This window comes from Megascapheus bottae, chromosome 5, assembly GCF_031878675.1.
Source record: "Megascapheus bottae isolate mThoBot1 chromosome 5, mThoBot2.hap1, whole genome shotgun sequence".
In the NCBI taxonomy this organism is placed as follows: domain Eukaryota; kingdom Metazoa; phylum Chordata; class Mammalia; order Rodentia; family Geomyidae; genus Megascapheus; species Megascapheus bottae.
This window is the reverse complement of record NC_143513.1, coordinates 51882903-51894927: the sequence shown is the minus strand read 5'-3', so window position 1 is coordinate 51894927 and position 12025 is coordinate 51882903. Positions and strand designations below refer to the sequence as shown.

Below are 12025 nucleotides of genomic sequence, written 5' to 3'. Positions count from 1 at the left end.
TGGAGGCAAACAGAGTCAGGACGACCCTGTCTTGGGGCAAGTGGGTGGCGTGGGATGAATACATTTAGTGCACATGGAGAAAGTCTAAGTGGGGAAAAGGAGAGGGAAAAAAAGGAGACAGGAAGATAGAGTCTGGGTTCTGTAGTCAGACTATTTTCATAGAGATAGAACACACTTTTCAAATGCAGCAGGCAACCAAAGCTCATTAAATAAAAAGATCCATCCTTGTTTGTGAACTATAAATGATATTGAGGGAAACGGAAAGGCATAGGTTCTGTGTATGGAGAGTCACAGAGAAACAGCCACAAGAAGTGTCTGCTTTTGAAGTGTTGAAATTGTTCTTCCAGAATTCTTGGCCAAAAAAAGTCTTCACCAGAAGAAATATGAAGGCACCAGCTCAGGGGAAACTCTGTCAAAGCAGCTTCTTTGGAAGAATTGCTTAGAGAAAATCTTCAGTGCATGTGCACAGCCCTCTCCTATGAGAGAGAAGGTGATGCGAACAACTCTCTCTCATTTTGTGAGCTGGAGACATTTGGAATGCAAGTTAAGCATGATCTTAGTACTGAATCAGAGGAAAAATGCTTAAATTTTTATCTCTATGATAAAGATGTTGCACAGGATGTGTTATTTAAAGTTGAATATAAAACCTCTGTGCCTCAAAGAACAGGGAGGAAAAATTTTGAAGGGTTTCTCAGATCCCAAGTGAACGTCCCAAGTCCAAAGCTAGAGAGGAACCACCCACTTTTTTTTTTGTGGGTTATGGGGCTTGAACTCATCCTGGGCACAGTCCCTGAGCTCTTCAGCTCAAGGTTACCAACCTATCCCTGGGACTGGGCATGGTCCCTGAGCTCTTCAGCTCATGGCTACTACCCTGCTTCCTGTTTTCTAGAGGTTAATTGGAGATAAGAGTCTCAGGTCCTTTTGTGCTTGGGCTGGCTTTGAACTTTGATACTCAAATCCCAGTTCCTTAAGTAGCTAGGATTACTGGTGTGAGCCACCACGCCAGCAGACCATCCATGTTTTATCCTGACTTTGGAAACATAAGCACCATGGATTTTTTTTTTTTTTTTTTTTAGTATTACAACTCAGCCTTTATAAATCCAGCCCTTGAAAACCTAAAGGGTTTCGTGAAGAGTAAGGCCCAGTGTATGCCAAAGATGAGAAGGAGTGGAACAGTCTCTTCACTATTTAACTGGAGATAGGCCAGAGGAGGAACATAGTAACCTCAGTGAATAAATGTCAAATATGCTGCTAAAGGGAAAAAATCAATTTCAATTATATTTCTACACTTCTAGAACTAGGGCTATCTGTTGAGTAGAAAATAATGACCGTAAAGATGTATTTATGAAAACTTTCAAAAGATAGAATCATTATTACCAAAATACACCTCTCTATTTTAGTCAACTTTGTTCTATCTTGGCTTTGCAGACCATTTTACTTTGACAAGTTTTGGGACTTTGTCCTGATTATTTTTGTATTATATATTGCTGGCATTGACAATGTTTGAGAAGAAATGTATTCACTACCTTACATATGTAACTGCAACATCTCTATATCAACCTGACAATAAAATTAAATTTAAAAGAATCAATGAATGTTTCTAATCTGATCTTTGTCTGGATTTCCAATGGCTTCATGTGTGTGGTTGTAATCACACCTTTTTTTTTTCCCAACTGCTCATAGCATTGCTTCTCAGTTCTTTCTTTTGTTTTGGACTGAATCTGACCTATTGACTCTGGGAATAATTTTCTATTCAATATTGCCAAGTTCTATTATGGAAGTGACAGATGACCAACAAAGACAATGATAAGGGACATGCAAGGGTCATTGTGATTTATTGGTAATTTAAACTACTTATTAGGACTTAATAGGACATATAGAATGGGCACAGTCATATACCTCTCATGATCATCACAAAGGGAAACATATATTTTATTTTTGGTTAAAAGAGTAAGAATAGATGAGGATGAGTCAATACAAATCCATTAGTATTCATTAAAATAGATGAACACAAAATTAAACATCAAAAACAAACTGGAAGGTCTCATATCTAAAATATTCCTACAACTCAAAAAACTGAATCTCTCAAAAACAAACCCTCAAATAAATAACCATCCCATTAAAAGGTGCACTAAAAACCTAAAGAGAGACTTCTAAGAAGAGGAAATAAAAATAGCCTGTAGACACATGAAGAAATGCTCAACATCTCTGACCATAAAAGAAATTCAAATTAGAACAACTTGAGATTCTGCCTCACCCCAGTTAGAATGGCCATGATCAAGAAATCTAATAACAATAGATGTGGCCAGGAGGAATCACTACTACACTGTTGGTGAGAGTGCAAACTCCTTCAACCACTATGGTAAGCAGTATGGTGATTCCTCAGAAGACTAAACATAGAACTCCCCTATGACCTTGGCAATTACCCAAATGTACAGAAAAAAGGGGTATACTAAAGCCACTAGCACTATGATGTTCACTGAAGCATTATTTACCATAGCTAAGATATGGAACCAACCCAGATCCCCATCAATAGATGAATGGATCAAAAAAATGTGGTACTTACAAACAATGGAATTCTATGGTGCCATCTGAAAGAATGACACCACCCATTTGTAAGGAATTAGAAAGAGTTGGAAAAAGTCCTATTAAGTGAAGTAAGCCAGACCCAAAGGAATACAGGCTCCATGGTTTCCCTCATTTGTAATTATTAGTACATATCTAGGACTCTCCTAGCAGAGGATCACAAAACCTCAAAAGCTATGTCATACAGGATGGTCATACATGGTGAAACTAAAGGAAATGAACTCTAGGAAAGAAGAGGTTTATCTTGTGTGATTGTTGTTCTTAACGTACTATGTAAAGTTATTTCTTTTCTCTTTTTTCCCTTTATGGTTAATCTCATGTAGTTACTATATCTGACTTTCTTACCTGGTATATTGTATATATGTTTGTTTATTTTATTTTTTTCTCTTTTTTTCATATATTTTATTGTAATTAATAGAAGGGTTACCTTATATTCTCCAGATAGATGATGCACTACTTCACATACATTGATACCCTTTCTCGGTCCCATTTCCCTCCCCCTACCCGAGCCCCTCATCTTGTTTTCCCCCTTCCCTATCCAACTTCATATAACCAAATACGCATATATACAACATATCAGATAACCAGGAGAAATACTGTAACAATATGAGATAACCAAGGGACAGCAAAAGACATGAGAGATAACATAGTACATTAAGGACAACAATCACTCCTTATATGGCTTTTGTTTCTATATCCTGGAGGTCCTTTCATTTACTGAGGAGACAGTATTTTCAATTCTGTGGAAGAAGTGGATAACTAGATGCTCATTCAGCTTCTAAATGTAAGAATGGATGACCAATGTTGTTATTTGAACTGGAGGATTCATATTCTGTGGATTTAATTACTTTTGCTTTTGAATAACGAGTAAGCAATGACCATTAATATGCAAATACATTAGCACAAAAAGATATTCTCAAAAATAATTCAGTCATTAGAAACATAGCTATATACTACAATAGTTCTTAGGACTATTTTACTTACTCTATACCAAATTTCTCAGATATATTACCTTTTTAACTCAAAGACATCAAACACTGCTATTTCTTGATATTAAATGATAACAATTCAATTCTGTGTCTAGAAAATAAAATCATAAATCAGGAGTATGTTAACCTTCCATTTCCCTTTTCATTTTGATAACTAATCTCTGAATCAGTCTTCCTCTATAAAAAGTTATTAAATATTTTCACCCTACTCTTTATTCTTATTTTTAGTTTTTCACAGCAAAAGTAGAAATGGGATTTAGGATTAACAAAGAAAAATTTTGAACTTCACTTATATAGGAAATGAAAATATTGTGAAATTGCTGGAACCTGATATTTTGTAGACTGTAACATAGAAAAGAAAATATTCTGAGGAAAATAAGTTAAAACTGTCATCTTGGGCAAAGTTCAAACAAGCTTGTCTAATATATTTTCCCAGCTTACATATAATTCTTCAATGTTCATTCAAAGCCTAAATCAGTTACCTAATAGACACATATGTAGTGATTGTTTACATGTAACCCTGATACTGGGAGTATAGAATTAAAAAGGATTAATAATTAGAATCTCTCCCTTAGAGGACATGGAAGGACTCTTCGTGTTTGTTGATAGAAGCCTAATAGTGTGTTAAAAGTGTAAGGACCTTATAGGGGAGGAGTTAACACTGTTCAGAAAGAAGTGTACCCATTACTTTACTTATGTACCTGTAATCCCTCTGTACATCACCTTTATAGGAGTTGAGTGACTGAGTGCCTGAATTGACAGAGCATCCTGACGCTGCACAGAATCTGATTTCAGTCTGTTTGAAATTCTACCTCCAATTCAGAGGAAAATTGTGCACATCTGGGTAATGAAGTTGCATCTGGATTCTGTACTATCTGAAGCCCATCATTCCTCTTTCTCTGATCCACATTGTACTGTTCTTTCAGAAGTGTTTGCACAGGCTTAAGGAAGGGACGTTTGAAAGGAAAGTTAGAGCCCATAACTCTTTGAGACACCACTTAAAGATTAGTATTGAGTCATTAGTTCTTCATTAGAAAACTCTAGGGCATAAATTATTGATTTTGCTCAGCTAATACAAAATACTGCATATTAAACAATTTTAAATAAAAGTATATTATATACACTCATCAGTGAACATGTTTCCATTTGACCATCTCTCTTTGTGTGTGCTAAGTCTTTTTATCAGCCATTGGGAAAACAGAATCTTTTACAGAATTTTCAGATGAGTAGACACAGAGCAGTTTTATGTGGCCATGAAGAGATTATAGTGAGTGATGCTTGTCTTTTGCAAATTTGAACATTTGATGTGCCATGTTACTTCCTCATTCCCCAAGACCTTCAAAGACTCCCTTCTGTTTAAACACATTGGAACAGCATATGTTTGTTTATTTGAAAGGGGAGAGGAGGGGAGGGAAAGACAGATAAAAACATGAGAAGGGTTATCAATGTGTGAGAAGCAATGTACCTACTACCTGGTAAATGTAACTGTAACCCCTCTATACATTATCCTTGCAATAAAATAGAATAAAAAATTAAAAAAAAACTGAACATGAACCAAAGAAAAACAAAATTGGGATTTCAAAATATACCCTAATGATGACAAAAATGGCACCTTTTACGCCAACTTAAATATAATAAAAAACAGTTTAAAGAATGACAGTGACATCTTCTATTTGAAGTGTTCAATTATACATCCCTAGTATTCTTCCAGTGCAATTCCTTTTTAGAAAACTAAGAGTTTCACAAGGCTCTTGTGTTTTTGAAGCCACCATGTTCCCCATTGCTTGGATGGGAAACTTCTTTCTAGTGAAGAAATGTCAGGTCGCCTAGGAGTAGAATGAACATTCGCAAAGCAGGAGTGGGAAACAATGAATTCAAAGTTAATAAATCCAAAACCCAAGTATTTATGAAAGCTTTGAAAGCATTTCGTAGATAAGATTACTGAAAGAAAACAGAAAGAAGAGAGACTAAAGAGAAACTAGTTTAAGGCCCTTTATTAATGCTGAGGTCAAAGGAAATATACCACCTTTGGTGGATTTATTGAAGACCTCTGTCCTTCTGGACTTTACTAGTCAAGTCTACTTTAGTTATGATGGATAATGGTTTGTAGAGAAGTATTTAAATCAGTTGAAAAGAATCCATCCATCTCTTAGACTTACTTGTTGATTATATTTCCTGGCAGTAGTGAGAACAAGAATTCACAGTTCTTAAATCTTCACTGGTAAGAGCTCTGGCTGGATGGCTTTCGTCTGAGCACTAAAAGGTAACGTAGTCAGCCAAGAGAACAGGCCTCTTCTCCCAGTTCTAATAATCCCCTAGAATTTACTTTGTCCTTAATCATCAACAATCTCAAGAATTTTCCTTGTAGAAGAGAACATTCAAGAAAAAAAATGTACTACCTTACGTATGTAACCGTAACCCATCTGTATATCACCCTGACAATAAAATTAATTTTTAAAAAAGAGAAATTCTTCACAAAAAGCCAAACACCCTGATGAGTTAGGCTTAGTTAAATGTCACAGAGAAGCAAATATTCAAATATGCAGTAAATCAGCTTTTCCCAAAGATGGGTTTTCCAGAAGGTGAACTATATACCTCTTCTTCCCACCTCTGATTGACTCTGCCCAGGGCAATAACTGTAGCTCGGTGCTCTGAGGACTCACCACCTGCCGAGGTAAATGCACAAATTCCAAGGAGGATTTATATGGCAAGACCAGACTCTGACAGAGTTTCCAGAGGTCAAGTTTCTGCCTAAGCACACAGCTCTTGCCAGAGCCTGAATGCCTTAGGCAATTCTTCTAGGGTCAGAAAACAAATGTCTAACCTGGGAGACTTTCTGGTTTTGGAGGATACCTCAGAAAAATGTAAATCAAAATTGTAATATCATCACATAAGCCTAAAAAAGACACGGGCATATTACAAAGCCAAATTATTTAAGAATTGCTATCTTCTTTTATCTGCTGTATTCTTAGTCACTACAACTGGGCACTGGGCTTTTCCCTAACCTCCTTAGTGTTTACTTCAAAATGGAACTCACTGCCTTTCCCTGGAATTTGGCCAACACCAGGATTTCAGATCTGAAGATGGTTTAGTTTGTAGCACAGAAGAACAGATTCCTTAGAAATTCTTTTTTGTTCTATTCTCAATAGCTTCCCAGATATACAACATCAAGACACAAATAAGTGTTTTTCTCTTCTTTTTGTCCCCTCCTCTCTTCCTCTGGAACAAACGTAAACCTTCATCTTAATTTTTTTCCTATTCTTTTTATAGAGCCTTTCAGCTGCCTAGCTCCTATTCAGCGTAAGTTGGACAATCGGGAGCTGCACAGAAACACTGGGATTTTGAGAAGCCATCAAGGGAAGTCTGGCCATCTTTCTTTCTGGTTCATGAGATTCCCAGGAATGAAGTGAGGGGAACATATTGAGGGAAGCTATTTTGATCAAATCATGTCCCAGACATGCCATTTCTAGAGACTTCAACCACAGGAGGCTCTGGAACCAGTGGAAGCTTGACTTGAGAATTACAAGTGAATTTCATGGAAAACTTGGAATTCTTCTTGCTCACTTTCATGTTCTCAGTCATACAATTTGGTAATAACTTTGGTCTCAATATTCAAAAGGCACATCAAAGTCAAATATGAGAGATTAGATTTTTTTCAGAGCCCTGCATGTTGTTAGCACTAAATCCCTATAAACTATCCTTCATAGTTTTATTGTTATCTCCATTTTTACAACAGAAGAAAAAATGCACAACTCAGGGAAATAGTTAACTTGAGCTGTTCCTCAAAACACACTAAAATTTTTGCCTGCCCCAAGACCTCTGAGTCACCTTTATGGGGAATCATTTCCTCTGTATTCTGGAACTCTCCTGCCCTATACCTACTAATCAGTGACTCTTTTGCCCATCTAGACAACAGAACCATCTTCCCACTGACCTCTATCTCCTTTCATCTGAGATTTTCTTATCTGAAGGACAGGGATCCAAAGGGTAGGTGCTATGCTGTAATCACCATTGTGTTTCTAATATTCAGAATCAGCCCTAGCTCAGTATAGACCATAATTACTTCGGTGTTGAATAAGTGAATGAATGAATGAACTGTAAGTGATAGGGACCAGAATACTTTCTGATCCACTTCAGTCAATTGTCAAATCTATCCCCATGTTCTGAATGAGATTCAAGGCTTAGATGCTTATATATGTTGTGAGTTGTAAGAAACAAGAGCCCCAGTTCTCTCTAAGATGTTGCAGAGAAGGGTTTTGTGAAGGAGGTGGGTGTGAGGAACTTAGCTATATTTATCTGTGTGTTCATTTCAGCAACTCAAGTCATCATGCCTTATCTGCTTTTCCAAATACTCTTAATTTAAGGTGAAACAATCCAAATAGGCAGGAAAAACACCTTCCTTTGCCTTAAATATCATTCTGTATTTTGATTCATTGGTGCTTTTTAAAAAATACACCCACTCCACTATTCCTTCCCTAAAACAAACATCTACTGCATTAATCCTCTGCTATAAAAAGACTCGTGTTCATTTCTGTATTAGATGTCTCCTGGGTCACAAAATCCCTGATGTTTAATGTTAAGAAAATAAATGAAGCTAATGTACTGCTTCAGAAATGTGTCCATTTCCCAAGGGCATTTTTAAAATAAAAGAAAAAAATCAAAGCAGTGTTCTGAAGTGAATTTATTATATGAGATAATCTTACCTATGTCTACTTCATATCATTCACTTAAACTTAGTGCTTTTTCTCCTTTGCAGTCAAGATAAGAAAGACAGCAAATTTGGAGGGAGAGGGGTGTGTGAGTGTGTGGGTGTGTGTGAGTGCATGTGTTGTACTGGTACTGACGCTTGAACCCAGGGTCTCCCCTCTTGTTGGGTCAGTGCTGGCAATCCACCACTTGAGCCACACATCCACTTCCAGATTTTTACCACATTTAATGGGAGAAAAGAATTTCTCAGATTTGTCTTCCTTGGCTGGCTTTGAATCTCAAGTCTCAGATCTTAGCTCTCTGAGTGTATAGGATTATAGGCATTTAAATTGATCTAATATTCCATTTATTAATGAAATATTTGGATTATTGAGCATAGATTGAAGACATTATATAAATTTAGTAGAAATGCTTGATTTAGAAAACTATAAACTAATATTGTGATTTATAATAAAATATGATACTTTCTAGAAAGAGTGAAATGTAAAATAAACACTAACTTTCATTATAAAAATTTTAAGGGCAAGTAATTCCTCTTTTCTTCCCCTCTACATTTTCCAAATACACACAGATTATTTATTTTATAGTGGTTTTTAGAGTTCCTAAAAATACACTCTCATAAATGCATCTGATTGAAATCAGACTATACTCAGGAAATTTGTCTTAAAAATAAATACCTCAGTAGGGTTATTCATTACTTATATTTCTCATGATTCTTAGTATTCCTACTATAATTTTTACTACCACACCTACACATTCTCCCAATTAGTGTTTTATAGCTATACAAAATCTCATTAAATCTTTTTAACAAACCTATGAGATTTCCACACATTCCGTGGAATCCACATTGGAGATGGAAAATCTGGCTAGAGAAAATCAGTAGCTTGACCTTAGTTAAAAAGTAGCAAACCAAGCTGGGCACCTAGCTACTCAGGAGGCTGAGATATGAGGATCAAGGTTCAAAGCCAGCCAGGGCACTAAAGAACACCTGAGACTCTTATCTCCAATTAACCTCTAGAAATCAGGAAGTAGGACTTGGCTCAAGGGTAGCCTTGAGCTGAAGAACTCAGGGACAACTCCTAAGCCCGGGGATAGGGCAGTGGCCTTGAACTGAATAGCACAGGGACAGTGCCAAGGCTGAGTTCAAGCCCCATGACCCATACATAAAAAAGTAGCAAATCATTATTTGAACTTAGATTTATCTAATGTAAAGTACCTGATTGAAATTGAGACTAATACAATGAAAAAATTAAATCCTACAAACTCTATATTCCAAAGCCATAAATTTCCATCTCCAGTTACTACACATTTTCCACTACCAGTAACACTTCCTCTCCTCACTCAGGACATTTTTCTTATCAATATGAAAGTAGTTCTTTATTGCATTAGCTCCAATGTAGCTGCAAGCCATCAGCTTTTGTCATTGGGGACCAAGAAAACTCATCAAGATCAACTACCATCAGGACTGTTATTACAACTGGAAAAATAGATAGCTTATCAGATTAGCCTGCAAAATAAAGTATCAGAGTGCAAAGACATGTAACAAATTTGTAAAGTATAAGATATACCTATGTAGGTTTAAAAAATGCTCTTTGCCCTTCTGAGCTAATATAAATGATAGGAAAATTTTATTGAATGGATTATATGGAAACATAACTATTTTAGATGTCTAACCAGGAGAGAATTCAAAAGCATACGAAATTTGTGCACTTTCAAGGAAGGCCTCTGCACAAGGGGGGAAAGTTGGAGCCAAGTAACAATAAGCTTTCACTGGAGGAGATAGGTGCAATAAATTAGGATTCAAGCATATAGTAGGATGTTACAGCTCAACTATTAGAGGATAGTATCAATTAATGCATGTAGGGATGTTGGCAGTTTTCCCAGTAGCATTTATGAAGAGGATTATTCTTCTCTAAGATATGTTTTTTCTTACCATTGTCAAAAATCAAACAGTAGTGTGATGTGGGTTTGTTTCATGTTTTCATCCATCTTTATGTCTATTTTTGTGCCAGTATCATGTTGTTTTTGCTACTGTGGTTCTATGATATGATTTGAAATATAACATTTTGATGCCTCTGGCATTGTTCTTTTTGCTCAAGATTGCTATAAATATCTAAGTTATTTGTGTGTTTCCATACAAAATTTTAGGATTGATTTTTGTTGTTGTTGTTTTAAGACTGGGACTTAAACTCAGTACCTGATGGTTTTCTTTTCTTTTCTTTCTTTCTTTCTCTCTTTCTCTCTCTCTTTCTCTCTCTCTCTCTCTTTCTTTCTTTCTTTCTTTCTTTCTTTCTTTCTTTCTTTCTTTCTTTCTTTCCTTCCTTCTTTCTTTTTTTGTGGGTCATGGGGCTTGAACCTGGCCTGGACACTGTCCCTGAACTCTTCAGCTCAAGGCTACCGCCCTACCCCCTGGGCCTGGGCATTGTCCCTGAGCTCTACAACTCAAGGCTATCACCTTACCCTTGAGCCAAGCCGCACTTCCCGTTTTCTAGAGGTTAATTAGATAAGAGTCTCAGGTCCTTTTGTGCCTGAACTGGCTTTAAACCTGGATCCTCAGATCTCAGCCTCCTGAGTAGGGAGGATTACAGGAGTGAGTCACTGCATCCACCTAGTACCTGATGCTTTCTCACTGGCTGGAGAGTACCAACAGAGTAATGCCTCCAACAACTGATTTTTCTATTTCTGTAAAGAATGACATTGATATTTTATGGAGACTATATTGAACCTGTAAATTGGTTATATAGCCATTGCATTATATTTACTTTGCTATTCCAGGAATGTGGGGAGCTTTTCTATTCACTGGTGTCAATTCCAGTATTTTTCTTCAATGTTTTGTAGTTGTCTTTTGTAGATGTCTTTACTTCTTTGGTTAGGTTTATTCCTAGTTGTTTCTTTTCTGAAGCTGTTGTAGGTTATTTTCCTGATTTATTTTTCTGTATGCATGTTATTGGTGTAAAGGAAAGCTATTGGTTTGTATATGTTGATTTTGCATCCTGCTATTCTGCTACTTTGCTGGAAGGATTTATTTGCTCTAAAAGTTTTCTAATGGAGTCTATGAGATCTTTTAAATACAGATTCATGTCATTTGCAAATAGCTTTGACTTCTTCCTTTCCTATTTGTAGCCTTCTCCTTCCTCTAATTTGTAATATGCCCTCTTCCATCTAGTAATGTACCTGTGTCCCTTATAGAATTCCAAAGAAATCTGATGACCGTATAATAAAATGTCCACCATTGTTTTACTTTTAGTCATTGCAGTTGGCCATAGTTGGCTGTTTTCTGGCTGTTTCCTGTCTCCACGTGATTTTGAGTCCAAGAAATTGAAGAGCAGAGTTTGCTTTAGTCATTTCCCTCTTTTTCCCTGTTCCAAGACCACCAAGCAATTATTGCTGGCACTTACATAAAGATAATTATCACTGGCAAAAAAATCTCCTCTTCCCCACTGTAAAGAATATGGACTGTGGTTGTTTTCTAGGCAAATCTTTCCTTGGAACCAATAAGTGACCCCGGAGTGAATTCATGAATTAAAAATAGGTAGTTCTGAGTGTTGGGTTTCATCTTGTTTTTTCTTTTACCACCAGCAGACTGAAAATAAATCTAGCTGAGAAGAAGGAAGGAGAAAAAGCTGTGGTAGGCAAAGCAGAGCAACTTAAGGTGAGAGTTTCATTAACATGACATTTTTATAAAATTTTAATGAGGTTTTAAAAAAAGGAGCAAGTTTCTACCTTTAATGCAGTTTCATATC

The 12025-nt window shown here is 36.4% G+C and overlaps 1 protein-coding gene across 1 annotated transcript in view; it reads right to left on the bottom strand.

Moving 5' to 3' along the window:
* The window catches only part of Dync1i1 (dynein cytoplasmic 1 intermediate chain 1), a 266609-nt gene that overhangs the window by 140331 nt on the left and 114253 nt on the right, over positions 1–12025 (bottom strand). The gene's annotated exons all lie outside the window — the stretch shown is intronic.